General features: G+C 47.2%; 3 long non-coding RNA genes across 3 annotated transcripts in view; 1 reads left to right on the forward strand and 2 right to left on the reverse strand.

Annotated features, from left to right (window-relative positions):
- The window catches only part of LOC145715962 (uncharacterized), a 223205-nt gene that overhangs the window by 89893 nt on the left and 106074 nt on the right, over positions 1 to 27238 (forward strand). The gene's annotated exons all lie outside the window — the stretch shown is intronic.
- LOC115940897 (uncharacterized) lies at positions 3277 to 5575 on the reverse strand. The gene is made up of 4 exons (XR_004075623.2): positions 4775 to 5575; positions 4500 to 4653; positions 4019 to 4069; positions 3277 to 3746 (listed from the first exon to the last, which is right to left on the reverse strand). It is a non-coding gene; the product is annotated as an uncharacterized LOC115940897 (long non-coding RNA).
- The window catches only part of LOC145715961 (uncharacterized), a 57522-nt gene continuing 43457 nt past the window's right edge, over positions 13174 to 27238 (reverse strand). The window contains exon 2 of the long non-coding RNA XR_014138285.1: positions 13174 to 15056. This is a non-coding gene — a long non-coding RNA (uncharacterized LOC145715961). The remainder of the gene's footprint in view (positions 15057 to 27238) is intronic.

Below are 27238 nucleotides of genomic sequence, written 5' to 3' on the forward strand. Positions count from 1 at the left end.
TAGGCCTCGCCCGTGACACCTCGATCGCTGCGCCCGAGGCGCGTCCCTTCCATCTCCGGCAAGCTGCGTGGAAATGGGAGCATCGCTAAAAAAAAGAGGCGGTGGAAAGCAGGGAGGGGGCGCGAAGCTGGGGAGACCCAGTGCCCGTGGGGGTTCGCGTTAGCTTGCAAGGGGCTGGTGTGCAGCCCGCAGATCCGCGGAGGATTTTATTTGTGTGAGAAAGGATGTGGTGTCGTCGTAGGGTTTTTCCATTGGACACCTACACAACGGCGGCGGGGGGCAGGGGGTGCGGGTGGGCACCGCAGAAGCACACCCCACTAGCCTTGGCTCCGGATCTGCTGCAAGGAGAAGAAACAAAGAGCTTCGGCCAAACCCCTCCCACACTGCCCAGGAATTACAACTCCAGGGGTCTGTCCAGGTGGTCAGGCTTCTCAGCCCCCAGAGCCAGGGTGGGAGTCTGCCCCTCTGTGGCTGGAGCGCGTTGCTTCACACCTCTGCTCCACAAACTCCCGTAAAATGGCTTTATAACCCTGATCTATATGTGTACTGGGGATTGAGGAAGTGTGTGTGTGCAGAAGAGGAAGGGGGAGCTTTCAAAAACTTGGCAAAATTAAATGTACTTTGAAGTCAGCTCTTTCAACGGTAGTGAATGTATTGAATCCATATATACACTTAAAAGTGGAAATACATAAGCTTATCTCAGGTGAAAGATAATAGGATTAATGGTGAGGGCTTAACAGTGGCAGGACCATGAGGAGGCCCTCATAATTTTCATCAGCCCTCCCAAGCTAACCCAAATAAAAATAACCATGGGAATTAAATAAAAACAACTTTGCTATTTTGGGTCATTCATATATACAACCTGAGTAATAGTGTACTTCCTATGAAAACACAGCTTCAAGACAACCCCTCACTCCCTGCCTCCCCCCTCCCAGTTGTTCCTTCCAACCTGAGAAATTCAGGAGCTTCTGCTCACCCCCACCCCACCCCATAAGATAAATCAGAAATGGATTCATGCTGCCAAGAACCACCTCCATGCTCCTTCTCTGGAGATAGTGTACTGATGGAGGTCGATGCTTCTATGGACAGGTGCTAAGGGGAGATTCTCCAGTATGGGATTACCACTAACAGAGGGGGCTGTTTGTGCCTTTTGCATAGGGCGGAGAAACTTCTCAAAGGCTGGGTGGGACATGTTGTCATCTACATAGTCAAAGGAGAAGCCAGTGTTTGGAGAGCTTATTTCCACCCTGTGACTGAGGTTGGCCCTGGGAGAGCAGGACTCGTGTCCTTTGCCATTTCTCCCCAGTAGCAATCCCTGGCAAGGCCTGGGATGAAAGACTGACTCACCATTTTTACATACCAGCAGCCCAGCATTACATATTTGTGATTATCGCTTGTGAAACTTTCTAGATTCCGAAAGCTACCCCCTACCCCCTGCAACACACAGACCCTTCAAGTGTCAAAATGGCCTCATTTTGAAGAGGGTGGGATGGAAGGTCTCCACCAGCAGATGTCCGGCCTTCTGAAAAATCCCCCACATTGGAGAACCTTGAGGTAACTCCCTGATGCCTGTTCTTGAGGAAACTTTATATTAATGCCCATTTTAAGTGAAAGTTACCTCTTGTCAGTAAGTTGGAGTGGAAAGCAAGCCTTGGGTTAGAACCCCAAATCTACACTTTCTGTTTCCCCTCTGAAACCATGGTGACACATTCACTCATATGAAAATATGGGAGGCATGGGCCTAAACTTTGGTGTCACTATAACAACTACGCCATTTCTCAGTCATAATACTTTATGTAGTGCCTTGCCGTTTTTTAAAGCATTTTCATGATCTCGGCTTTCAAAAGAATGTAATAAGATTACCACAGCACAATATACAGTCCCTAGCCTAGAGTGTGCAAACCGAGTCTGAAATTAGGGCACTTGCCGAAGATCACACAGCTACTCTGTTACATTGCTCTGATCATATCTGTAAAGACACAGGGTATCTGAACATGCAGACTGACCACGGCTTCCCAATATCTTATGAGATAGGTTTCTATCCCTACTGCCTTCAAATAAAGAAACAGAAACACCAGTGAATGAAGTTAACATGGAGGCCCAGAATCTTCGGGCTGAAAGAGAACTTCCAAATCACCGAGTCCAGTCTCCTCATTTTACAGGTGAGAAGACACCTAAGAGATTAAATGGCACGTCCAAGGCTATTAAATGGTGTAGATGGAACCTGAACGCAGGCCTTCAGACCACTGGTCAAATGTTCTTTCCACTACAACGCTACATCTCTGCCAAGAAGTCAGTAGCAGAAGTCAAACACACGATCTGGACTCTCCCAACCCCGTCAGCCCACCACTGGCATTTCCTGAGCATCTCCTATGTGCCGCTCAGTGAACTGAACAGCCCTCTGCCACCTTTGTCTTCAGGGACTCAAGAGTCGAATTGCAATTCTGCTTCAGTGAAAATCCAAGTGTAATCAGAACTGCCTTGCTTTCCAACAGTGCCTAAATCCAGTTTCCCAGCTCCTTTTCTCTCGCACCTCAAATAAGAATTAAAAAAAGAATAAAGGTACTGACTTAGCCATGGCATCAATGTGCAGGTATGCAGGCCATGTAGCTAATTACTCATTGAGTAAAAAAGTCTCCATCTAAATTCCTTTAGCAATGTATTTCCATGCTTGATCTCCCTCCTGCCTTGCAAAAAGACAGTACTGCTTTTAATCTGCCTTGTAGTGGTGAAGCTCGTGCTTTGTTCAGCTCTAAGGGACTTCACAAAGTAGATGTTGGCTAAGGTTCACTTGTGTCTGCTAGCATGTTTACGCCTCACGACGACTTTAAGACATAGGCACTATTATCCCATTTGTCAGATGGAGAAAGAGAGGCTCAGAGAGGTCAAATAACTGGGCCATGGCCACACAGTTCTCAAATGGCTGAACCAGAATTTGACTCTGGGCCTTGTTGGTTCTAAAGTCTATGTTTTCCCCCCGATACTACACTTATCCTGGCCCTTGTGGCTTTATTTGTTTTAACAGATAAGCTACAACTGAATATAAAATGTTAGTTCCGGGAGCGCCTGGGTGGCTCAGTCGGTTAAGCACCCAACTCTTGATTGGGCTCAGGTCATGATCTCAGGGTTGTGAGATTGAGCCCCACCCCCCATTCCACCCCAGCCCCACCCCCGTGTTGTCATCATCATCATAATCATCATCACTGGGCTCCATGCTCAGCAAGGAGTCTGCTTCTCTCCCTCTCCCTCCTCCCCTCTCCCTGCTCACTCTCTCTCTCTCTCAAATAAATAAATCTTTTTTAAAAATGTTAGTTCCAATAGCAAAGATCAGGACTACTAGAGTCCATCCAGTGGGGTAGGGCTGGCAGAATAAATAAATTTCCCATCCTGGGGATCTGGGAGCTTCTTAAAGATATCAGTCAAAGGCTTAGGGTTTAAAAAAAAAAAAAAACTGAGTAGAAGAAGCGGAGTTTCTAGCCAATTTTTTCAGTGAAACTCATTTGAGTACATAAAAAATCTGAAAGGCAAGAATGTGTGTGGGTTGATGTGAGGATGAAATGAGATAGTGTTATGAAAACACTTGGTAAGCTGGAAAGCACTGAGCAGACGCAGGGCTTGTTTTTAAGGTGTTTTGGGGGAAAAGATGGGGTTCAGCAGAGTTGCTTGCATCTGCTTTGGTTTTCCACTCATTTCAGGCAAGGACTGCCCCATTTTCCCCTGGAGTCCCTTGACTGAAGTTTCCAGCACTGTGGGAAGAGGGGGAGCAGTCATGAGAGGCAAGTAGTGAAGCTCTGCCCAGCGGGTGCTGCTGTGGTCCCAGCGTCCCCACATCTCCCCTCACCCCCTACGAGTTCCTCCAGTCTTTGGTGCCTCTCAGCAAGTGTCCAGCCGGGTTCTAGACACATGATGAACGCCCGACCTGAGTGTGGGCATGTTTTCCCACATCAGCCATCAGGAAACTAGTCCTCACACGAAACCACCAAACCCACCAGACAAAATCCTCTAGCCTTTGACTTACTTTGCTGTAAGTTCTCAGGCACGTTGCATGGCTTCTCTGTGTCCCAGACTCCTAAAGCAGTAAAGCGGGCAATAGGAATCTTTTGAGCTCTCAGAACTCTAATAAGGCTAAGAGAAATTGCTTCTATAAATGCTCGAGGGGAAAGTGCTTTGCATCCTATCATCCAGGCTCTGAGGCCCGACATAAAGCCTGTGGGTACTCTTGCCCTGTGCCATCTTAGGAGGGGCCTCCTTTTTTCCACCCAGAACCCACTCACCCCCCAAAAGAAGTCTGGGACCTGGCAGCCCACAAATCCTTGCTTTCCCAAATATCAAAGAGATTCAGCCTGGCTTTTTCTTTATTTCTACCAAGGGGCCTTTGAACCAAAGGGATTTTTAGAGAACGAAAACTCTATGGAATCCTTAGGGTCCAGGCTCTTGAAAGAAAACACCAAAACTGGAACCAGTTCAAGGCTCTCATGTCCAATTAAGGAAATACTCACATTCCTATCCTAGCTCGCCTCCAGCATGCTTTCTCTCTTTCCACATCTACACAGGAATGCACTTTAACAGCCAGAAGAGAGGTTCCTATCACCAGGACTCGTATCATATAGCACGGGGCTCCTCGGGGTGGGCTCCAGCAGGCTGACACCTTCCCTGAATTAGACAAAGAACACCCACCATGGAACAATCCAAATTCCCTTCATACCTCTCGGCTCCCCCTCCCCCCACTCCCCTATTTCACCCACAGCTCTGGACCAGAGGAACTCTGTCATACCTGTGGGTTATGAAAAAAGAGGAAAACACAATAGTTTCTTGTGAAGAAAGGCACTTTCAGTTTTCTTTTCAAGTACACAGGATGTCGCCCTGCTTCCTCCAGGGGCAGCTGCGTCCCTCCTGGCTTCATCCCCAGGGCTCCTTGGAGGAGGAGTGAGCAGTGAATTATGCACCAGGGGGCAGCTCCTTCGGACGGCCTCTGCCAACTGTAATCCGAGCTCACACCAGCTCGCTGGAGTCCCAAGTGTGCTTCACACCCACATGGTGCCCAGCCTTGGGATCAGATGGCTGGGTCCTTATTACACTTTCCTGCCCTTTCAGCAACAATTCCACCAGGTTCTGGGCACTGACTGTGGGCCAGATTGGGGTGGCTCCAAGGAATCACTTGAGGGGAACTTTAGCTCTCCTAAATCCATCACCCCCAAAGCCATCCCAAATAAACATACTCCAAGAGATAACAGTGTGTCTACCGGGCCAACAGAGCTTTAGGATAAATTCCCTAAATTGCTTTAGTGATCCCTTACACAATCCTAAGGCTGAGTAAAAATAGCACACATGCTATGCATACAAGTTTTGCGTATGAGTTTGCATATAAGACCCCTCGCCTCTGGGACTCCTGGGTGCCTCAGTCGGTTAAGCATCTGCCTTCGGCTCAGGTCATGATCCCAGGGTCCTGGGACAGAGCCCCACATCTGGCTCCTTGCTCTGCGGGGAGCCTGCTTCTCCCTCTGCCTGCCACTCCCCCTGCTTGTGCTCTCTGACAAGTAAATAACTAAAATATGTAAAAAAAAAAAAAAAGAAAAAGAAAAAGACCCCTTGCCTCTGCCTTTCCTACCAGATTTGCTCTCCTGAGTTCCTTGTATAAAGAAATCAAGGGCTGCCTCTGGGGCTTGGCATGGGGTCCTTCACTAAGGAGATTGGGAGGACCAGACACCAGTCCCTTCTAAGACCATATGATAACCACCGCAGTAAAGACATGTGACCATGGTGGGTGGTGTGATTACTCTTGTCTTGGGGAGAGGGGTGCTGACTACCAGAATATAAGCTCCATAAGGGTAAGGACTGAGTCTGTTTTGTTTACTGCTGGACTTCATCACCTGGAAGAGTGCCTTGCACATAGTAGGCACTCAAAAAACATTTGTTGAAGGAATGAATGAATGAATGAATGGTATCAAGAAAAGCTAAAAAGAAAGGATGCCATTAAGCTGGCCTCGAAGGATGGGTAGAAGCCAGAGAAGGGCAATCCTTACTACAAGAACAGCAAAAGTAAAGGCTCAGGAGTGAGAAAATGCCAGGGGTGTGCTGGAAACGAGGAGTGAGCAGAAGAATCTTGATCTTGGGAGGGAGCACTGGAGAACCCCACAACTCCAAGTTTACAAGTTGGATGGAATGCCTATTTGTTAGTAAAGGTCCTTGTACTCCACAGAACGGATTGTGCACAGAATTTCTAGCAGGAAGAAAAAGGCAGTCACTTCTGTCGGCCAAACCCATCCAGTTTCCCTCACTTCTACATCATTTGAGTGAATATCAGCATTTCTTTTCCAGTTAGGTGGCACCCTAGCAGAAGTGTTAAGTAGGTCAAATTGAGCTGATGTGAACTGTGTCTTCTGAGACTTCCCCTTTCCACTCTCTCTCATTTCACACCTCTCTCTGACCTGCCCACTGATCTCAAGAAACCCATGCTCCCTTCATCACAGCCTTGCAAGCTCCAAAACCACGCTTTTCTTTTCCCTGCGAGTGTCCATCCTTCAGCTCCCTAATCCCAGGCAGCTGCCAGGCAAGCACACTTGATTTGATGCAGAAATTCACACTATGGTGAGAAAGACATGCTCGCGGTGCATCCGTGGTCTCCATCCAACAGTAGGCATTTCAGGCAGGGTAAGTGGGTGAGAAGAGAGAGCTCTGTGGTCACAGAGGCTGATGATGGTTGGTGGCAGAAGTCTGAGGGGAAACCATGCCATGGTAAGCCAGAGCAAGAAGTGAACCCCTCAGAAGGGTGGGGGTGGCTGCAACCAGTGGGCTTGCCTTCTGGAGGGATCTGATTGGAATCCTGGCCCCCAGCTGTAATCTGGCAACAGCACTTGAGTGGATTAAGTCCACTGGTCGATGGGAGTGGGGGGAAGGGTCTTGGCAGACCCTTTTCACTAAGAAGGTACAGAGCTTTGGACTGAAAGGGACTCCTCTGAGTGGGCCCCAGGCACCCGGTGCACCTGCCCAGGCCCAGGCCAGGCCCGGGAGCCCAGGTGTGCCCCAGGAGAGAGGTCCTGCACCAGCCTGAGCCAAGCCGATGACAAGCCATGATAGTGAGAAAGGCCATATGCCTTTCCACGTGCTTAATGAGGCCCTCAGGGCAGCCGAGGCTCCCATGGAGGGCTTCTAAGCCTAGTGAGCCCACCGAGTGGTAGAGTATGGCTTCAGGCAGGAGCACCGTCCGCTACTGGGGCAGTGGGGCGGCTGGGTGCTTCTGAAGCCTGCAGCACCGCAGAACCTTGCCCTGCACTCCCCACCTGCCCTCTGAGTGGGCCCCTGTCTACATCTCCTACCTTTTCATCCAGGCGTCCTCTTAGGAAACAAAAACCAGAAAAGTGGAAGGAGATTCTCCTGAGGCTGCCGTCTAGCTTTATGCTTTAGTGCCCCTGATGTTACTAATGAAAAAAGCTAGCATTATGTGCACTTGAGTCTTTCTGGAGCTTGGGGGCTGTTCCTTGCTCTATAACCACCTGCTCTTTTGAATTTCGGAGTGCTCGGAGAGTGCGCCAATGAGAGCTCCCACCCCAGACAGGGTCCCCTGCACACCCACTCCCCAGGGCCATTCTCATTTTATCGCCTCCCTCTGCAGGACGTAATCTTCCACAATGCTTACAAATTTCTCAATTTAAAAAGAAGAAAATACAAGGGGCACCTGGGTGGCTCAGTTGGTCAAAAAGAAGAAAATATAAAGACTAATGAATTACATTCCAGATTATGATGTTGCCTGAGATTCTTAACAAGAGAATGAACAGGTCTCTTTACTTGGCCTCACTCTACTCATCTGTAAAATGGGCCTGATGTTCCCCGGCCTCAGCTCACTGCACAGGAAGGATGCAAGAATGGCAAGCATTCAGCTGCCTTGGCTGAGAAAAGTGAGGTATTAAATCATCCTCCATTGGATCTGCTTGAAAATGAATAGTAAAAAGAAGGGAAAGTGAAACTCCGGTTGATTACTTCGTTTTGTTGCTTGTTAACAGGAAAACATAGCAAGGGCAGCAACCTTCTCTTGGGTTTCTTTTTTTTTTTTTTTTAAGATTTTATTTATTTATTTGACAGAGAGAGACACAGCGAGAGAGGGAACACAAGCAGGGGGAGTGGGAGAGGGAGAAGCAGGCTTCCCGCTGATCAGGGAGCCCGATGCGGGGCTCGATCCCAGGACCCTGGGATCATGACCTGAGCTGAAGGCAGACGCTTAACGACTGAGCCACCCAGGCGCCCCCCCCTTTTTTTTTTTTTTAAAGATTTTATTTATTTATTTGACAGAGAGACACAGTGAGAGAGGGAACACAAGCAGGGGGAGTGGGAGAGGGAGAAGCAGGCTTCCCGCTGATCAGGGAGCCCGATGCGGGGCTCGATCCCAGGACCCTGGGATCATGACCTGAGCCGAAGGCAGACGCTTAACGATTGAGCCACCCAGGGCACCCCTTCTCTTGGGTTTCTGAGAAAGCAGGGCCAAGCCAGTTCTCTTAGAAGAGAAGGATGCCAAATCTAATAGTTGATATCCTGTCTCTCCCTCTTTCCAGCGCTTTCTTGGAGTATTTGCACTGGCTCTCGCACCTGCCGACACCCTCGCTAGAAGCACACAGGTGTGTGAGCCACGCTTTCCCGTGGCAGCCCAGGGAGGTTATACCTGACTTCGCAGGCACGGATACGGTCTCCCACATGCACAGCCTGCCCATCCACACGCGGGGACGTGGGCATTTTAAAGCTATTTGTATTACAGAGTATTTCTCAATACCCTGGTACCGAGTGCCAGCAAATCACTCAGCTCTTCTGTCCTTGGGGCTCTGTGGGTCCGCACAAGCACCCATGCATCTCAGCCGCTGAACGAGGGCTCTGTCTTCTGGGTCCAAGGTAAGGAAATAACGCTGACCCGAACCCATGTAGAAACAGAAACTTCTCATCCAGTTCACATTGTTTTGCCACCTTTGTTTGTGTTTGGGTATTTGTCACAAGCAGCAAGGAACTCCTCCCAGTGACTTCAGGGGAAACAGGTGTGAGGGACTGGTGTGATTCCAGCATCTTCCTCCTACAGAGCAATGACGGGGAGCAGAGGCGCGCATCACAGGGAAAGGAGCCAGCATCGGGAATAGCCATCTGACAGTCGGGAAGGAGGCGTGCACTGCAGAGGGAGGTCTGCAGGGGGCTGCTTCCCTGGCCCGAGCGGGAGGCGGCGCTCAGGGGAGGGGCAGGGGACAGTGGGAGGCGGTGCAGAGGTCGAGCCTGCAGAACTCAGTCCTTGCTTGGATGTGGGAGCGGAAGAGAAAGGGAACTGGAGAAGCCTTGCATTTCTTGAGCCTGAGGGACTGCAAAGCTGGCACCACCTGCAAAGTGCAGAAGGGGCTGTTCTGGGGGGAAGCGGGTCCTGCCTTTTAGGGGGCGGGTTTCCCATGGGAAGACGGCCCGAGTTGTAGCTATGGCTACACATGCTGTCCTAGCGACCACACCGGTTGTTTCTCTCACTCTTCGGTCCGCGGTGGCCAAGGCTTCTGTTCCGAAGGTCAGGCGCCTGGCCATTCTGGGTGCCCTGGGTGCCTGGATGCTGTTGCCAGATGGGTTCTTCAGGGGCAGATGTGGAGACAGGGCTTGGGACCAACACCCAGGAAAGGCAGGAGAAGAAGCAGGAGGGGGCCCAGAAGGAGGTCTCACGGAGAGGCAGGCTCCCCAAATCTCGGCCAGTTCTATGGGGAGCTGTGGAGGAAATATTACCTGTCGGAGTGGCCTGTGTTGGGACAAAACTCCGGGGTCTGCCTTCCCCTGCACTGCTCAGTCCTCAGTGTGGGCTGTCCTGGGGAAGGACATGGTCTTGGGAGAGGTGGCTCTCTTTGGCTGGTGCCAACCATAAAGGAGCTGACAGCTGGAGGCCATCTGCTGACCCCACTTCCGCAGCTGGGCAGTGGGTCCTCCTCTGACAGGGGATCCGGGTGGCGCATTTCTATCTCTACCACAGACCCCAAAGCTTGCAACTCGGCTTTATGGCCTCTCTTCACTTTGCCATGCTTTGCAGAGGGTTGCAGCTCGGAGAATCCTCAGGGAGAGGACAGATGGGATGCTAGCCCATGTCCTCCATCCATCTTGCAGGCGACAGAACTAAGGTGCCGAGAGAGGAGTTTCCTTTCCTCAGCTCTGACGGTCAGTGAGTGGTGAACTCAGGACCAGCACTTGGTCTGGTCCTCTGGCTCCCTGGCCTGTGCTTGTCCCAAGAAAGGAGACTGCTCTGTGCCCAGCGGCTCACGGCAGGAAAACCATTGCTCCCAGCCCGTGGATGGGCTGCATGTTGTGACCCCAACTTGCCCATCAATGTCTGCAGGTTTGCTGGGAGCACGAGGGCCTCACTTCCCAAAGCACTGAGTGAAGACAACACCAGGCCTGGGGAAAAGACTGCGCTCAGATTTCCAGAGAGGTGGGGCCCAGATGGCCTTAGAAGTCAGCCCTTCAGGTCCCCAGAGCAGTGCCCATAGAATAGTGTTGAGGACGATCTTCATGACTTTCCACTGTGTCTTCTGATTCTCCCCCATGGGGAGCCTCAGCGCCAGGAATGAACTGGATGCGCATCTCTGAAGCTATTGCTTCTTTTTTGTACATTGTGGGTGCAGTGAGTGCTGGGTGGGTTTAGGTTAGCGGAGTCAGAGCTTGATTTGAAGATAGCTTAGCCCAAGCATACGAGACCTTATGGTATATGAGAAAGTATTACCCCCATTAGGTTTCATCCTCTTTTCAAACCTTTATGTTCCTTTCCCTCATATTCTCTCATATTTTTTTTTAACTTTGCTCTATTTTACATGGTGTCTGTAAATTCCCTCAAGTGCTTGCTAGAATGATGTTATATGTAAACAACAATATTAATTATGACTTCTTTGGAGGCCTCCACTGTGTCTTGGGACTTGCTGCTCTGAGTGTTTTCTTCTGGGAAGAACTTCGCAGGGTGGAGCTGGGATGGCTCTCCAGGAGTGCCTGAACCTGGCCTTCCCTACCATGCAGTGCAAATCTCAGTCCCATCTCTGAACCACTCTGGGTGAGGTTCAAATGCTGATGGTGTCCCGGGGGAGCCCGACTTGTTGAGGGGCCACCCAAACTCCAGTCTTCCACGGGTCCGCAGGGGGTCTCTCATTGCTCCCACTGCGCCCTGTGTGTGGGGCTGCCTTGCTCCTTAAGATCCGGACATGATGCAAGTTCATAGCTGGAGGCAGTCTGGGTTTTGCAAGAGCACATCGAAGTTCTTCGAAGAATTTAAATATCTCCAGGTCAGTCAGTCCGGTTATAATTGCCTTCACTTTGGTGTTTCCACAAGCTGGGGCATTTTTTTCTTCTGAATGGCCCTAAGAGGCATTCTTTCCAAGCTGACGCATCAAAGCATCTGCTCCAGGTATGAAGATTCTCAAACGGCATGTCCTGTGGGTGAACACATCAGCGCCAGAGGGATCGAAAACGAGGCTTGTCCACCTTTCTGAAGAGCTGTCTCCATCGAGGCCAGGACTTACTGGGCCCCATACTGATTCTAGGGTTCCTGAATTCCTGTGCTTGGCCCTGACAATTCTGTACAAAAGGAATTATTCTCAGGGATCAAGAGGGTGAATGGCAGGGTGTTTATTACCCTTTGTCTTTGGGTTTTTTCAGATCACTGGGAAGGGGAGGGAAGGTAGTAACGACATCTCTTGGCAATGACACGTACCTCGCATGAATTAACCTCTCTTAGCCTCTATTTCCTTGTCCGTCAAGGAGGGGGCAGGAATAATAACCCCCACCTTGCAGAGCTGGGGTAGAGAATAAGAGCTAGATGACAGAAAAACCCTGTACAGCACCTGTCACAGAGTCAAGACAGAGCTCCTTAAATGGTTACTATTTCGACTGTGTAAAAGGCACACAGTCATCTGAACGTGAAGACTTTGTGAACTCAGTGTGGTCGGTGGGCCAGCACTAAGGGCAGGCCCCCCGCAGCTTGATGGAAATGCAATTTCTAATGAGATCCCCAGGTGACCATATGCGCATTACAGTTCAAGAATCATCGAATTCGGGGACATCAGTTCTACCTTTGAATCTGGTGGATTTGATGGCATTTCTCTTGGCAACCGACAGAGTCAGTAATGAGACCGTCAATCAAATCGAGGCAATATTTACCTACCACGGTCTGCCCCCCCTTCCTCCCCCCTCCCCCCCAGCCCCCCGGGGCCAGTCTGACTCTGCAGTGGCTCTGGCCAGCATGCTGCTCGCCCCACTCACCTGTCTCCTGTGGTCAGCTGTGCGGTGGCCAAGGCTCCGGGGACATGAGGGCTCCTTGTTTACTGGGCAAGCACAGATAAGGTTTCTCACAGCCCCACCTGAGCTCCTGTGCCAAGGTAAACTTGCTCTCCAGAACTGCTCCCTGACTGGAAAATGTGTCAGTCTATTTACTTCTCACTCCCCCTGGAAAAAATGTTGGGGGGGGGGGCAGGGAGTGGTTGGCCATGATATCATTCTTTCCACAGAACTTCTCAAAGGCATTGCATTTCACGGTGACTTCCAAGCACTGACTGCGTTTCGCTGCGCAGCGCGGAACAGAACTGGCCAGGAGCACGCGACTCTCTTCCTTCTCCCCAGCACTCTGCCCCCTCCCCTCACCTCTCTCTGGGGTTTTTACTCACTGCGGGTTTTGCAGGCAGCCCTGGAAAGGAACCTGGAAGCCAAGAGGTGGGTGAGAGAGTTCTCCCTAGCATTTCTTGCAGAGGTGGAAGGAGCCAGGAAAGGGACCCCCGGGGGGCAAGTCTGCTGCTTTCAGACACATCAGAGAATTGGGAACGAAGAGCAAACCAGTTTTCTAAAAGCCATACAAAGGGTCAGCAACAGTTGGGGGCACCGCTGCATTCCTCAGTTCTTGTTTACACTTCTCTGGAGAAGAGCTAAGGCTTTCTAAGTGGGTATCTGGGGCCCGCAAGCCACTGAGAGATGCTGCAGGCTGGCACACAGCACTGGAGGGAAGCTGGACTCGGGCTGGGAGGGCGAGCCCATCACTCCTTCCCCTCAGCAAGATCTCCTGCAGATCAACATTGCTTCCATCTCAGGTCTGAGGTACTTATTAAGAAAATAAGAATTAATAAAATAAGAGCAGGACCTTGCACAGACCAGTAAAGATAATGTGCTATGGGCTGAGAAATAGGATTAATCCAGTCCAAATTAAGAACTTTTAAATTTTTATTTGTAATTTTTCAATATGTAGATAAAATCAGAGACTAATGATACAGGGAACCCCTGTGAACCAACTTCCCAGCTGTATCCGTCAGGAAAGACTTGGTTGTGCTGTGCTAACAAACATCCTCAAATCTCAAAGGCTGGGAGCAACAAAGCTTACCCATCCACCTGTCCTCCACCGGCTGCCTGGAGACATGGTGTCTGCTCAGGTACTGGGGAAGAGAGAAGGTTTGACTCTGCGTGGCCATGTTGGCCAAAACTTTTGCGCACTGGTTCATGAGGCCAGAAACAGAAGTCACTTCCACTCCAGTTCACTGGCCACAGTAAGCCTCTAGGTCACCCCTAACTTCAGAGTGAATGGGAAAGGCAATCCTACCATGGGCCTGGAAGGCAGAGAGCCAGATACATTCGATGGGCAGCGTTAATAATGGCCACATCAGCTTTAGCAAATATTAGCATATTGCCTTATTTGCTTCAGGTCTTTCTACTGCAAAGAAAGTAAATATTAGAGCTACAACGGAGTTCCCCTCTGTACTCCTCTCCAGCACATCTCCTTCACTTCCCAGGGCTGAGCACTGTTTTGAATTCGGTGTTAGTCATCCTCATGCATGTTTTTATATTTTGTTACTATTTTTATTGCATTTTGCATGTATCCATAAGCATTATAAAGTATTACTTATTACGCCCTGCCAGCTTTTAAGCTACATACATGTATATATACAGTATCAGAATCTTCTGCAGTGTTCATTTCTCCCTTAGCATTACAATTGCGAGATTTTTATCTATGCCGGCCCATGCTGTACTGTACTCCATTGTATAACTATAATAGGATTTAGTTACCCATTTTCTTGCTGATGGACATTTAGGTGGTTTCCAAGCTACAGCAAACATCTTAATACATGTCTTCTTGTGCCCACATACAAGACTAGATGCCTAGGAGTAGAACTTCTGGACATGACCACCTACGACTTTACTAGTTATTGCCAATTTTACGGTCCCACTAGGGGGGAGTGAATTTCCGTGATTTAACAGCTCTGCCAACACTTGGCATTGGCTGACTTAAATTTTGGCTGATCTGGTAGATGTAAATGATATTTTACTGCTGTTTTGATTTGTATCTCTTTGCTTAATAGTGGAAGCAAGCATCTTTTTGTATTTCTACTGACCTTCTGGGGTTCCTTCTCTACAAATTGATAGTTTATATTCTTTGCCCATTTCTTCCCAAGTGCTGTTTATCTTTTTCTAATTAATTTGAGAGATTTCTTTACTTGTTACACTCATTGCAAGTGTCCTCTCTCAGGGTACGGCTTTTTTTTCACTTTGTTATAATGGCCTTTTGTTATGAAGAAGTTAATTTTTACGAAGTCAAAATTATCGATTATTTTTATGTTCTCTTTTTTGTTTGCTTTCTTAAAGAGGAATTGTTCATTATCTTAGGGTCATGAAGAATTTTTCTGTATTTTCACTCTGTGCTTTAAAGTTTTGCTTTTTGTTTTTAGTTCTTTAATCTACAGAGGGTTGATCTAAGGCAGAAATCTAATTTTGTATTTTCCATATGGATAAAAGTCATTCCTAGGACTCATTTATTAAATAGACCACCCTCTCCCCACACATTTGTAATATCATCTCTGCTTGGTATTGTTTCCAAACACGGGTGGGCCCGTGGTTAGGCTTTCTGTTCTGTTCCAAGGTTTATCCTTTTGCCCAAACTCTGTTGTCTTCATTACGAAATATTTTGATAATAAATCTTGATCTGGTAGGGCAAGTTCTTCCATGTTCTACTTTTTCAAAATTGCTTCTCAGTTATTCTTGGCCCTTTGCTCTTCCAAATCCATTTTGAGAAATCAATTTCTTCCAAATCAGATTATCTAGTTCCAAACAAAACAAAACAAAACACCCTGTTAGGCTTCAAATAAAATTCTATTGATGAATTTGACAACTTTATGATTTTGAGTGTTCCCATTCATATTCTTTTGTATGGAATGTGCTTATGATTTTGCAGCCCTCAATAGACCCTCATTTCCTCCTCTGCTCCCCTCTCCAACCCTTCTGACCTTGACTCAAACATTGCTTACTTCCCGTTTCTTATTGTAGTTTCAGTATCTTTACTTCCAGTACTCACCTCTTTCAAAGGTCTCCTAATTCTTCTCTTCAGCGTGCAACAGGTAAAACCCAGACACACATTATAATGATAAGGGGGTAGAAGAGGGGTTCTCATAGTCTCCTGGGAGGAGATACGACAGCATAATTACATATGAGGGGGTGCACAATAATCTTTTCTGAGCTTCAGGAGGTAGCATGGGTAGTAGTTAAGAGGCCAGACTGCTAAGTTTGAATCCTAGCTCTATCATTTACCGACTCAAATCTTGGGCAAATTACTTAGTGTCTCTGTGCCTCAGTTCTCCCTTCTGTAATGTAGGGGTAAAAATATTAATTATCTCATAATATTATTATGAGAAATAAACAAGTTAATGTATTTAAAGTACTTGGGACAGTGCCTGGTATACTGTGTGTTATCAGTTATTGTCATTACTAAGATAGGATTTCCAGAGCACATTGGAAATATGACTAGTTTGAATGTTCAAACTAGACAATGTCAGAGTGACTCATTAATCCTAACACAGAACAAAGAAGTTGCTGGTTAGCATTGTATCTTCTCAGTAAGCAGATGGGCACTATCCACATAATTGAAGGTTTAATCATTAGTGACCCTCCCTGGTGCTAGTTTAGTGTTAACTATGTTGTAAATTTCACAGAATCGATGAGTTTAGGGTTGGGTGGTGCCCAAGATAATCCAATCCAATTTCCCACCTCATACTTGAAGTCTCTTCAAATAAAGCTATACAAAAGGAAGACTTTTATGAAAGATCAGAAGGGCAGGAATATTGAAAGAATATCAAACCTATTTTAAAAATAAAGAGGAGATGGTAGAAAATCACATGACTCGATAAAGGTTCAAAGTTTGCTCGGAGTGGCCAGTAAGAGAAGCCAAAAGTGAAAGGGTGTTTTCTAAAAGCTGATAGCCTAGGTACAGGAGAGAGAGTCCTAGCCAGAAAAATGTCTGTGCCTTGGAAACCAAGGGAGTATTTGTCAGGATTATACATTACTGCCTATGTGGGCTATTTGAGGGGTTTGGAAGATGTCCTTCCCCCTCCTTGCCACCAGGCTCCAGGGGACCTGACATTTCCCACCACTGTTACCCTCTTTGGGTTAAGACTTTGGGTGCCCTACTGAAAGTGTATTTTCTATATATATTTCTTCTATATATAGAGAGAGAGAGCTCATGAGGAGTAAACCCATATCAGCTAGGAGACCCTTAAGACTGAATTCCTCAGCATAGGCCTAGCTGAGAGCAGGATCGTAAGGTACAAACGCAGTGAAGGAAGTTCTGCTGGGCAGAGGGGAAGGGAAATGCTCAGAGTATGGGGCCCTCTCACAAGCAGGGGAAACCAGAATGGGAACTCAGTGAAACCAAAGGAGGGGAGGATGCGGGGGATGGAGTGGGGAAATACAGTACAAAGTTGTGGTTGAGCATGTGGGAGGGGAGAGTGAAGAGTGGGTGGAATCACCAGCCTAGAGTTGCTGCTCCATCTGAAAGGAAGCTGGCTCTGGCCCCCAGAAGCTTCTTCCCAGTGATCTGGAGAGCCACAGACCTGCAGGGAGTCTTGACCCCCTCTAAGGAAGCAGGATTTAAATCAAGGACTCCACATCACCAAGGGGGAATCTGCCTTCACAACTCAGACCCAAGGGCTAGAGGTTCTTAGGTGCATCGTGATGTGTCCCTGAAGACAGTGACACCTTCTTCCGTGCAGCTCTTCACACTTACAGAGCACTTAAACATCTCTTTTGCAGCTCTTCATACCCTGACAAGCTGGACAAGGCAATGTCATTATCCCCAAGTTATAGAGGAGAAAACTGAGGGTCAAAGAGCAGGACAACTTGCCATAGGTCCCATAGCTGGATAGGAAAAAGTCAGGCCAGTTTCACCTCGGGATCCCCACCACCGTCAGAATAGAGCTCGAGGCCAGAATTGGTTGTGGATATGGCAGTTGTTATCTCAGAGCATGGCTGGGCCAGGCTGGCTGCCCCAAGTGCATTCCCACAGGGAGGGATCTGCCAAAGGGGCTGCCCCCCCATAGAGGTCATGCATCTGGGTGTGGGCACACAGTATTGTCACGAATCTTGATTGCTGCCCTGGCCCCAGAGCACCTCATGCTCTGGCTCTGTGGCCTCTCCCACTCCTCCATTCTCTTAGTTCATTCATTCATTCATTTAACACACAGTGGGCACTGATGCACTAGGATTACAGACAGAAAATCGGACCCTATCATTGCCTCCCACAGTGTGGTGGAGGCAGGCAGTACCTAAACAGAAAAGGGCAACAAAATGTTGAGTCTTTTCAGAGAGGGAGGGTAGTGCAGTGATTAGGATCAGACTCTGGAGCCAGAATGGGAAAATAAATTATGGAGAGAGGGTATATTTGAAGGTAGACTTTGACTGAGACTTTCTTAGAAATAAAGAAAATATAAAACTTCAGGTTGAAAGGACATAGTGTTAAGCAAGATAAATAAAAAAGGAACTCACAGCTGGATATATTGTAGTGAAATTTTAGAACATTAATGACAGAGAGAAAATTCTCAAAACATCTATAAAGAAAAAGTAGATCAACTAAAAAAGAAAAAGAATTGGGGTACCTGGGTGGTTCAGTTGGTTAAGCATCTGACTCTTGGCTTCGGCTCAGGTTGTGATCTCAGGGTGGTGGGACCGAGCCACAAGACCGGCTCCACACTCTGTGCGGAGTCTGCTTGGGACTCTCTCTCCCTACCCCTCTGCTCCTCCCCACCCCCCCCAAAGTGAATTAATAAATCTGTAAAAAATAAAAATAAAAAATAAGGAAAAAGGAAAAAGAATCAGCATTACATGAAACCCCAGTAACAGAACAGGACACAGACAATGAAGTAATATTTTAAAGTGTTGATGGAAAAAGAATTCAAATCTAGAATTTTATATCCAGCTAAAGTACTATTTAAATGTAAGTAAAATAAAAATAATACCAGGTATATGAAGCTTCAGATAGCTTAACCAAAAACCCCTTTTTGAAACATTCTTGGAGCTAATTTTTTAGTGCAGGAAGGAAGCTAGATAAAAGCTCCAGAATAAACCTGAAGAAGAAGAAAAGGAGGAGGAGGAGGAGAAGTGGAAGAGCAGGGGAGGAAGAAGAGGAAGAAGAACAAGAAAAAGAAGATGGAGGAGGAGGAGAAAAGGAAGGAAGGAAGGGAAGAAAACATATAGGTAAGGTCAAAAATCAGAGAAGTAGACTAGAGCAACAACAAGACATTAAACTAGCTGGTGTTTTGAAAAGATTATAAAATATACAAATACATGACAAAATTAATGGGGGAAAGACAGAGAAGATAAACAAGGAATAAACACTGAAAGAAACCACAAACACAACAGAAAGTTTTAGACTAACAATATTATGAAGAACTGTAATTAGGAGACAATAAAATTGATGTAATTTTGGCAAAATGTGATTTCCAAAATTAGAATAAGAATAAATAGCACACTGGGCACCTGGGTGGCTCAGTTGGTTAAGCGACTGCCTTCGGCTCAGGTCATGATCCTGGAGTCCCGGGATTGAGTCCCACATCGGGCTCCCTGCTCAGTGAGGAGCCTGCTTCTCCCTCTGACCCTCCCCCCTCTCATGTACTCTCTCTCATTCTCGCTCTCTCAAATAAATAAATAAATCTTAAAAAAAAAAAAAAAGAATAAATAGCACACTGAGTTGCAAGGACCCAGTTAAGAATTACAACACAATCAAAGACCTCCCTCTTCCTGAAAAGCCCTAGGCTCAGATGGTTTTACAGAAAAGTTCCACCCACTTCTAAGGAGGAGATAATCACATGAGATATATAAATTGTTCTAGAAACTAGAAATAGGTTTCTCCTTTGTTATAAGACTGGTATAACCTTTATTACAAAGTCAGATAAGGATTGTAAAAACAAAAAAACTATCATGCTATTTCATATTTGAATCTAGATAGGAAAATTATAAATAAAATATTAGTTAACTGTATCCCACCATGTATTTAAAGAGTTATGACAAATTAAGGTTTATCCTAGAATATGGGAAACTTTAACTTGAGGAAAAAATACTATTAAGGTAGGGGCGCCTGGGTGGCTCAGTCGTTAGGTGTTTGCCTTGGGCTCAGGGCATGATCCCAGGGTCCTGGGATCAAGCCCCGCAGCAGGCTCCCTGCTTGGTGGGAAGCCTGCTTCTCCCTTTCCCACTCCCCCTGCTTGTGTTCCTGCTCTCGTTATCTCTCTCTCTGTCAAATAAATAAATAAAATCTTTAATAAAAAAAAATTTAAGGTAGTTTTTACCATTAATGAGCTAAAGGAGAAAAATTTCATGCATTTCAAGCATTTGATGAACCCTCTTTTTGACGACTGAGGACTGACCTTTGAATTAAAAAAATATATCTCACAGAACTAGAGTAAATGTATATTTTCTCAACTTGATGAAGACTATTTATTGAGTATCTACGGCAAATACGGTATATGGAGAAAGTTTAGATGCATCCCTGCCAGCCCAGGTACCTGCCCTCACTGCTGTGGACTAGCCCAGTACTGGAGGCTTAACCACAGCAATATAATCAGAAGAAAGAAGAGCTAGAGGCAGGAAAGAGAACTATGACTGACCACACTGAAAACAGAACATAATCAACAAATTATTGGTAGTAATACAAAAGCTCAGCCAGTTTGCTGAATAAAGATAATATCATAAAGATGAATATCTTTCCTCTACATCAGCAACGGAAAGTATGTTAAAATCGAAAATATTTTTAGAGTGTACAATCTGGGGGCACCTGGATAAAGAAGTGGTATATATATGGGTACACACACACACACACAACGGAATATTATTCAGCAATGAGAAAGAAGGACATCCTGCCATTTGTGACAACACGGATGGAACTTGAGCACCTTATGCTAAGTGAAACAAGTCAGAGAGAGAAGGACAAATACTGTATGATACCACTTATATGCGAAATCTACAAAAGCTAACTCATGGAAAAAGACTAATGGTGTTTACCGAGGGCTGGAGGGTGGGGGACATGGGTAGATGTTGGTCAAAGAGTATAAACTTCCAGTCACAAGATGAGTAAGTCAGTCCTGGGGAATCTGCTGCATTGTGATTATAGTTAATAATTCTGTATTATATACTTGGAAGTTGCTAAGAGAGTAAAATTTAAATGTTTTCCCCACAAAAAAAGAGATGGTAATTACGCGATATGAGGGAGCTGTTAGCTAACACTAGGGTGGTAATCATTTTGCAATATATAAGTGTATCAAATCAATACTCCTGTACACCTTAAACTTACACAATGTTATTATGTCCATTATATCTCAATAAACTGGCGGGGAGACTTGAGTGTGCATAGAAATCACCTGGAGATCTTCTTAAAATGCAGATCTAATTCAGTAGAACCAGATGTGCCTGGTATTCTGCACATGCTTCTAACATGCTCCCGAGTGATGGCAATTCTGCTGGTCTGGGGACCACATTGTGGGTAGAAATACAGTAGATCTGCACTATCCAGTTGGCAACCACTAGCCACATGAGTATATTTCAATTTTATTTTAAATTAATTAAATCTAAAATTTAGCTCCTCTGTCACACAAGCCACATTGCAACTCTTAATAGCCACATGTCACCAGTGGTTACCATATTGAACAGCACAAAAATACAGAACACTTCCATTATTATGGATTGTTCCATTGGACATCACTGGTCTATCATTCAACTATTAGAATATGTAAAACTTGTATAGAGGATCAAGACAAGAGGATCAAAGCAAGAGTGTCAATGATTTACTGTCAGTCTTATAAGAAGTTAACTTGGACTTTTAGGTGATGACTGAGGACTGACCTAAAGTGACTGATTCTGAACATCACTGTCACTGCATTGGACGCAGGAGTCAAAAGCATGTACAATAAATAAGCAAATCATACAAAATGATCCAGGAAACACCTCCAAGGCGAGAATTAAGATCCAGAGTAATATAAAACAAATCAGAAGCCAATAAGAATAAAGCAAATGAAATAGGTAAAGTAACAAGTTATATATTTCAGGATGGCAGGAGTGGGGAATGAGGAAAGCTTATAAATCACTAGGAATATAGCAGAAGAAGGACCAGAGGTTAGGGTTCATGGGTTGAAAACAACAATACCAAAAAAGAAACACTTGTTGAAAGCATCACAGACATAGTAGTGGTCAGAAATGTATCTGGCTCTAGCTTCCAAATGAATGAATGAACGAACGAACGAATTAATCACCCAACCAACCAAATTGGAGGGAGTGCCGATTTGGGGGCTGAGAAGGAGTGTGGAGGAGCAGGAATACAAATTGGGGATGATGCGAAGACGAAATGGAAGAAATTAAACCAGCCAGAGAGGGTCTTTGCACAGCTTGATAATGGTGACACATCATAAGCTGAGAATGATGACCTGACATTTCTATACAGAAATTTAAAAAGAAAGAAAGATCAGATGGAGAGGGATTCGAGATCTCTGTTGGTGGAAACATTAGGGCAGGGTGGTGTCTCTAGGGCCCTAAGACCAGATTCTGCATTTGTTTTTTAACCACTGTATGATTTTGGACAAATCAGTTAAGCTGGCAACATTTCTTCATCTTAAAAAATGGGGTTAAAGGCAAATCTGTCCTACCTGCCTCTCAGGATTGTTAGCCTGATAAATAAAACCATGAATGTGACCTGAAGTTGCGCCCCTGGGCAGAAGCATGAAGGGTTGTTCCTGTGATGACTGCCGGTTCCGGTGAGCAGCCAGAAGACTTTGGGCTCTGTGGTCTCCCTCTTGCCTTTCAGTTCTGAGCTGTGTGGCCTGGAGGGGACTTTGCCCATGGTCCCTGGGGCAGAGGGAGCTGGGTCACATCGTTGACCCTCATGCTTCTCAGCTGCTGCCCAGGGAGGTTCAGGGCTTTCCTCTGAGGACAAAGGACCCCAGGGGACAGAGAGCCCACTGGAGGCACCCCACACTGGGCTGGAGTGTCCGAAGCTCAGGGCGACCCCTACCGGAGACTGGAGGCAGGGGCATCCCCTTCCCCCTCTGCTCAACCCCTCAGGGCCAGTCGGCGCCCCCTCCCCCAGCTCCCCAGCACAGGCGTCCACAGGGTCACCATGTCATCAGCTCACATGCTAGTGAGAGACGATTTTAGGGGAGCTGCCTGCGAACTCACCTCAACTAATCTGTGTGTGACTTGCAAGGACACGTTACAGTCTGCAAAGTGCTTTTACCCGACCATTCCAATAGTCCTGTGAGGAGGTTGTTAGGATCTATTTTTCCTTGATGTGGGAGCAGGCAGAGAGAGGAGAGAGGACACGGGAAAGATGACATGGCAGACGGATGACCCAAGTTTTAGATCGTCTGTATTCAAATCCTGTGCTGCTGTAGGCCTTCTGGGGGCAGGCCACAGAGGGGAGGGCTTTTCTTTCCATGCCCCTGGCTCTCAGATGCACGCTGCCTGAAACTGGCCTTTCCAGTCCACACGGGCTGTCCTGCTTTTCCTCTGGGTTCTCTCCCCGAGAAAAGGTCTTACTTTACTTACTTCTGGGGCCAACCTGGGCTTTAAAAGGATGGAAGCATCGAGAATGGCAGGCTTCTGCCGCCTCCTGGTGACTCATGAGCATTGCGCTGGCAGCTAACCCATTGCTGAATTCCACCAAATCCACTTCTTTGAGCTCATTTTTTTTCTTAAAGGTAAATACTCTGGGGAATGTTTCAGTTTCTACTGTGTCTGCACAGATTACAAATCATGATATTGGCAGCTAACCCATTGCTGAATTCCACCAAATCCACTTCTTTGAGCTCATTTTCTTTCTTAAAGGTAAATACTCTGGGGAATTTTTCAGTTTCTACTGTGTCTGCACAGATTACAAATCATGATATCATACTATGAGCCTCAGATGGAAAGTCAGGAAACCTGACTCAAACCACTTGTCTTTTGTGGGATATTGGGCAAATCTTTGAGCCTCAGTTTCCTTATTTGTAAAGTGGGAATGCTGTCTGCACACTGGAGGGGTTGTGCGGGTTGAGTGGTGGGACATACCTGAGGGTCCTGGAGCGGGGCTCGAGAAAAGTCCCAGGTTCTATTGGCTCATCCTCCTGGCTCTGCAGAACAGTCGCTGCCCCTGTACTTGCACTGAACTCAAGTCAAGTATTTCAAAGAACTGTAGAATTGGGAGGCAGTGAAAGGCAGGCCACAAAGCGGTTTTCAGAGGTTCCCTATAAGGCTCCTTAGAAGTCGCCAACACCCCAAGCATTGCTCAAAACTCCTGTTCCAAAACCTCACCTCATCTCCACTGGGAAAAGGTTTCCAGAGCAAAACTCGCCTCTCACGAAGTAGTCCATTTCCTCTTTGAGCAGCTCTGCCTGGGAGCAGGCACTGTGGGGCCCCTCCTTGACTACACTTGCCGAGGCCCACAAGTGAGGTCAGAGGGCAGGCTTGGGGCCTGTGCGGTATTCTGCCAAAAATCCATTTGCTTTCTCCTTCGGTGGATTAAATTGGGGGCTACCTGGTTTTGCCTTTATTAAAGTATCTCATTCTGAATTTCCCCGCTGTGGAGTGGCTTTGGAGTAATAGACTCCTGCCTTACAAAGCAGGAGATCTTGAGTGGGTCTCTTGGCCATTCATAGCTCCATGTGGAGTCCATACCTTGGCGCCCACAGCACGGGACTGCCATTGCTGAGAGGTAATCTGGGGACAGGCAAGCCTGGATGGGGTGAGGGATGGAGAGCAGTGAGGGAACGAGTTGAGGCCATCTGGGAAGAAGAGCACCCAAAGCTGGAGGTTGGAGAAGCATCCAGAAAAGGAGTAAGAGGACAGTGGAAGACGGTGTGGCTGTCATTTGACAGTTTGGCAGAGGAGATGCTGAAAATCATCTCATTCTCAGCCTGGGCCACTTATGGGAACCATAAGAAGTCACCCAGCCCGGAAGGCTACACAGTTCCCCGTGTTCTTACTGAACCTGAGTTCGGACTTTCCGGGAGGAAGGGGGAGGGAAAGGAATGACCATGGAGGACCAGGTCCCCCCACTCCTGCCTCTCCTTCTATGGGTGATTACAGCAACGTTTCCCTGTTGTGCTACTTGTGAGGCCTCTAGATGAAATAAATTCTGCATGTTTTATCCCCCCTGCTAGATAGTCGGGGCCTTCAGGGTAGGACCTGGGACTGATTTCCTCATGTCTCCGGAGCCTCACAGAGTGCATGGTATGCAGCAGGTGCACAGAAATGCCTGTTGCATTAAAATGGCCAGCAAGTCATCTGAGTCATTTGAAGTTGGAAACCTGACATCATTCAGTCTAGTAGCCCTCAAACCTGGATGTGCATTAGAATTATCTTGCGAGCGGGGCGCCTGGGTGGCTCAGTCGTTACGCGTCTGCCTTCGGCTCAGGTCATGATCCCAGGGTCCTGGGATAGAGCCCCGTGTCTCGGGGCTCCCTGCTCCAAGGGGAGCATGCTTCTCCCTCTCCCGCTCCCCCTGCTTGTGTTCCCTCTCTCGCTGTGTCTCTCTCTGTCAAATAAATAAAATCTTTAAAAAATAAAAAAATTTAAAAAAAAAGAATTATCTTGGGAGCTTTAAAAAAAAAAAAAATTAGTGCCCTAGTCCCTACTCAGACCAATTAAATCAGAATCTTGATAGCAAGATTTTCAAAGTTTAAATGCCCAGAGAGAGGGGCGCCTAGGTGGCTCAGTCGTTAAGCGTCTGCCTTCGCCTCAGGTCATGATCCCAGTGCCCTGGGATCGAATCCCACATTGGGCTCCCTGCTCAGCTGGAAGCCTACTTCTCCCTTGCCCATTCCCCCTGCTTGTGTTCCTGCTCTCTCTGTCAAATAAATAAATAAAATCTTAAAAATAAATAAATAAATAAATGCCCAGAGAGAACTCATTACCTGAAGGCAGGAGGCAGTGAATCCTTTTATAAAGCTGAGAATCGCTTTCTAATGCATGATAATTACCCATTGTATTATGTTTGAGTTATCTTGTAATGCATTTTCTTAAAGTAGAGCCCATGTACACAAAATATATAGAACTTGAAATTTTTAAAAAGGAGCTAGGAAATACAAAAGGGAAAAAGATAATTTTCACTGGGTATTTAGAGACTTGCCCATTCGTGGAATGGCAAAAGATGCAGTATAATACAGTGCTTGAGCTGAGTTTGTTTTTTTTTTTTTTTAAGATTTTATTTATTTATTTGAGAGAGAGAATGAGAGACAGAGAGCATGAGAGGGAGGAGGGTCAGAGGGAGAAGCAGACTCCCTGCTGAGCAGGGAGCCCGATGCGGGACTCGATCCCGGGACTCCAGGATCATGACCTGAGCCGAAGGCAGTCGCTTAACCAACTGAGCCACCCAGGCGCCCGAGCTGAGTATTTTTTAAAGGGGGAGAAATAAGGCTAGGGATGGAATTGAGTAAGAGAAAGAAGACCCCCACCTTCCAGTAAGAGTCTCTGTATGACCTGTTGGGGCAGATCCTGGTCCACAAACACCTTCTTTGGAAATCTGTGTGTATCTGAATATCCTTATGTTTAAATGGGGTAGAAGCGATACAAATCTAAATGTGGGTTTTAGTTATATTGAAGTATCTGCTAAGAGAAGCTTGCGTGGCCAGCGCCTTGCCTGCACACACCCAGCTGCACGAAGTTGGCAGAGAGGATCTGCTGATCACAGCACTTCAGGACTAGAGCACGGTGGAAACAGGAAGCCCCTTGACACCTGTTTCTCTAAGCGTGGTCCTGAACCAGCAGCATGCACCTCATCTGCTGGTCCCTAGAGCTACTGATCGGAATCTGCATCATGGCAAGATTCCTGGGAGATTGACAAACACACGCAAGTTAAGAAGCACTGCGCCTTGAAGGGTGCCCCACTTCCCGTCTTCTGAAGACCACCTCCGGCATCACATGGAGAGGCTTGATCTTTTCTTACTCGCCCCAGTAGCCAGTATGTACCTCTTCCAATATTTGAACAACCTTTCTGAGCCCTCCTGGTTTTTTCTGTCTGTAGGGAACAGAAAAAAGAAAAGGAAATAGCTATCATCACTGATCTGAGGCCCAGAGGGAGAGAGGAAGAGATCAAAAGTCAACATCTGTGATTCTGCAAATAGAAAATGAGATGTTTCCCAGGCGGGCCTGGAAGGAGCTCTCGGGTGCGTGGCTGGTCCTCTGTGGTCCCATCTGAGGTGGCTGGGCTCCATCCAGAGCCTTTAAAGGCAACCTCAGGGCTGCCTGTGCTGGGGCAGTGGGAATGCTCAGCCAAGCTCCTGGGGAAACGTGGGGCAGATCTGCCAAGGCGCAGGTACCAGCAGGGCGGGTCCCCGGCAGCTCCTCTGCTCACTGGAGACCTTCAAGAAGGAGTAGGATGACATAGCCCCTGGATATAGGACACTCTGTACAGGTAACAGGCCAGCTACCTCCTCCTCATCCCCAGCTCTGAGCCAGTGCCTTGTCCTTCCTCTGTCTGGGGACCAGGTCTATCTAGAAAGTGATATAGAGTCTCAAGCCTTCTTTCTGGCGTTCTTGTAAAGTTGTTTCTCTGAGGGAAGAGCCGGAGTGTTCCAGATTAACAGAGCAGCCAGCACGCTGGGCTGGGGCCAGATATGGAGGGTTGGAGGACTGAGGGGATTAGTTGCTCTCCCAGAAATCCCTGTGAGCCATAGCTGGACGGGTATCCCCAGGAGGGCCCCCCCACACTCTCCCAGTGTGCCCCTCCTCTTTTAATCGATGATACTCAAGGTATTCTGTTCTATAGGACAAGGTGCCCGTGAACCTTTGTTCTCCTTCAGCACCACACTTGGCTCAAGGCTGTGCATGCCCTTCCTTCCCATAGCCGGGGACCTCCCACCAGACAGGCTCACCTTGGCTCAGATGCAGTTTCCCTTTCCTTGTTCTGGATCCAGGCCAAGAGCGAGCCTCAGGAACATGGATTCCCCCTGGAGGGCTCCTATGGGGAGGGTGTTGGGGAGCTGTGCTGTAT

This window comes from Leptonychotes weddellii, chromosome 10 (genome assembly GCF_054177405.1).
Source record: "Leptonychotes weddellii isolate Sample4059 chromosome 10, ASM5417740v2, whole genome shotgun sequence".
Taxonomy (NCBI): Eukaryota; Metazoa; Chordata; class Mammalia; order Carnivora; family Phocidae; genus Leptonychotes; species Leptonychotes weddellii.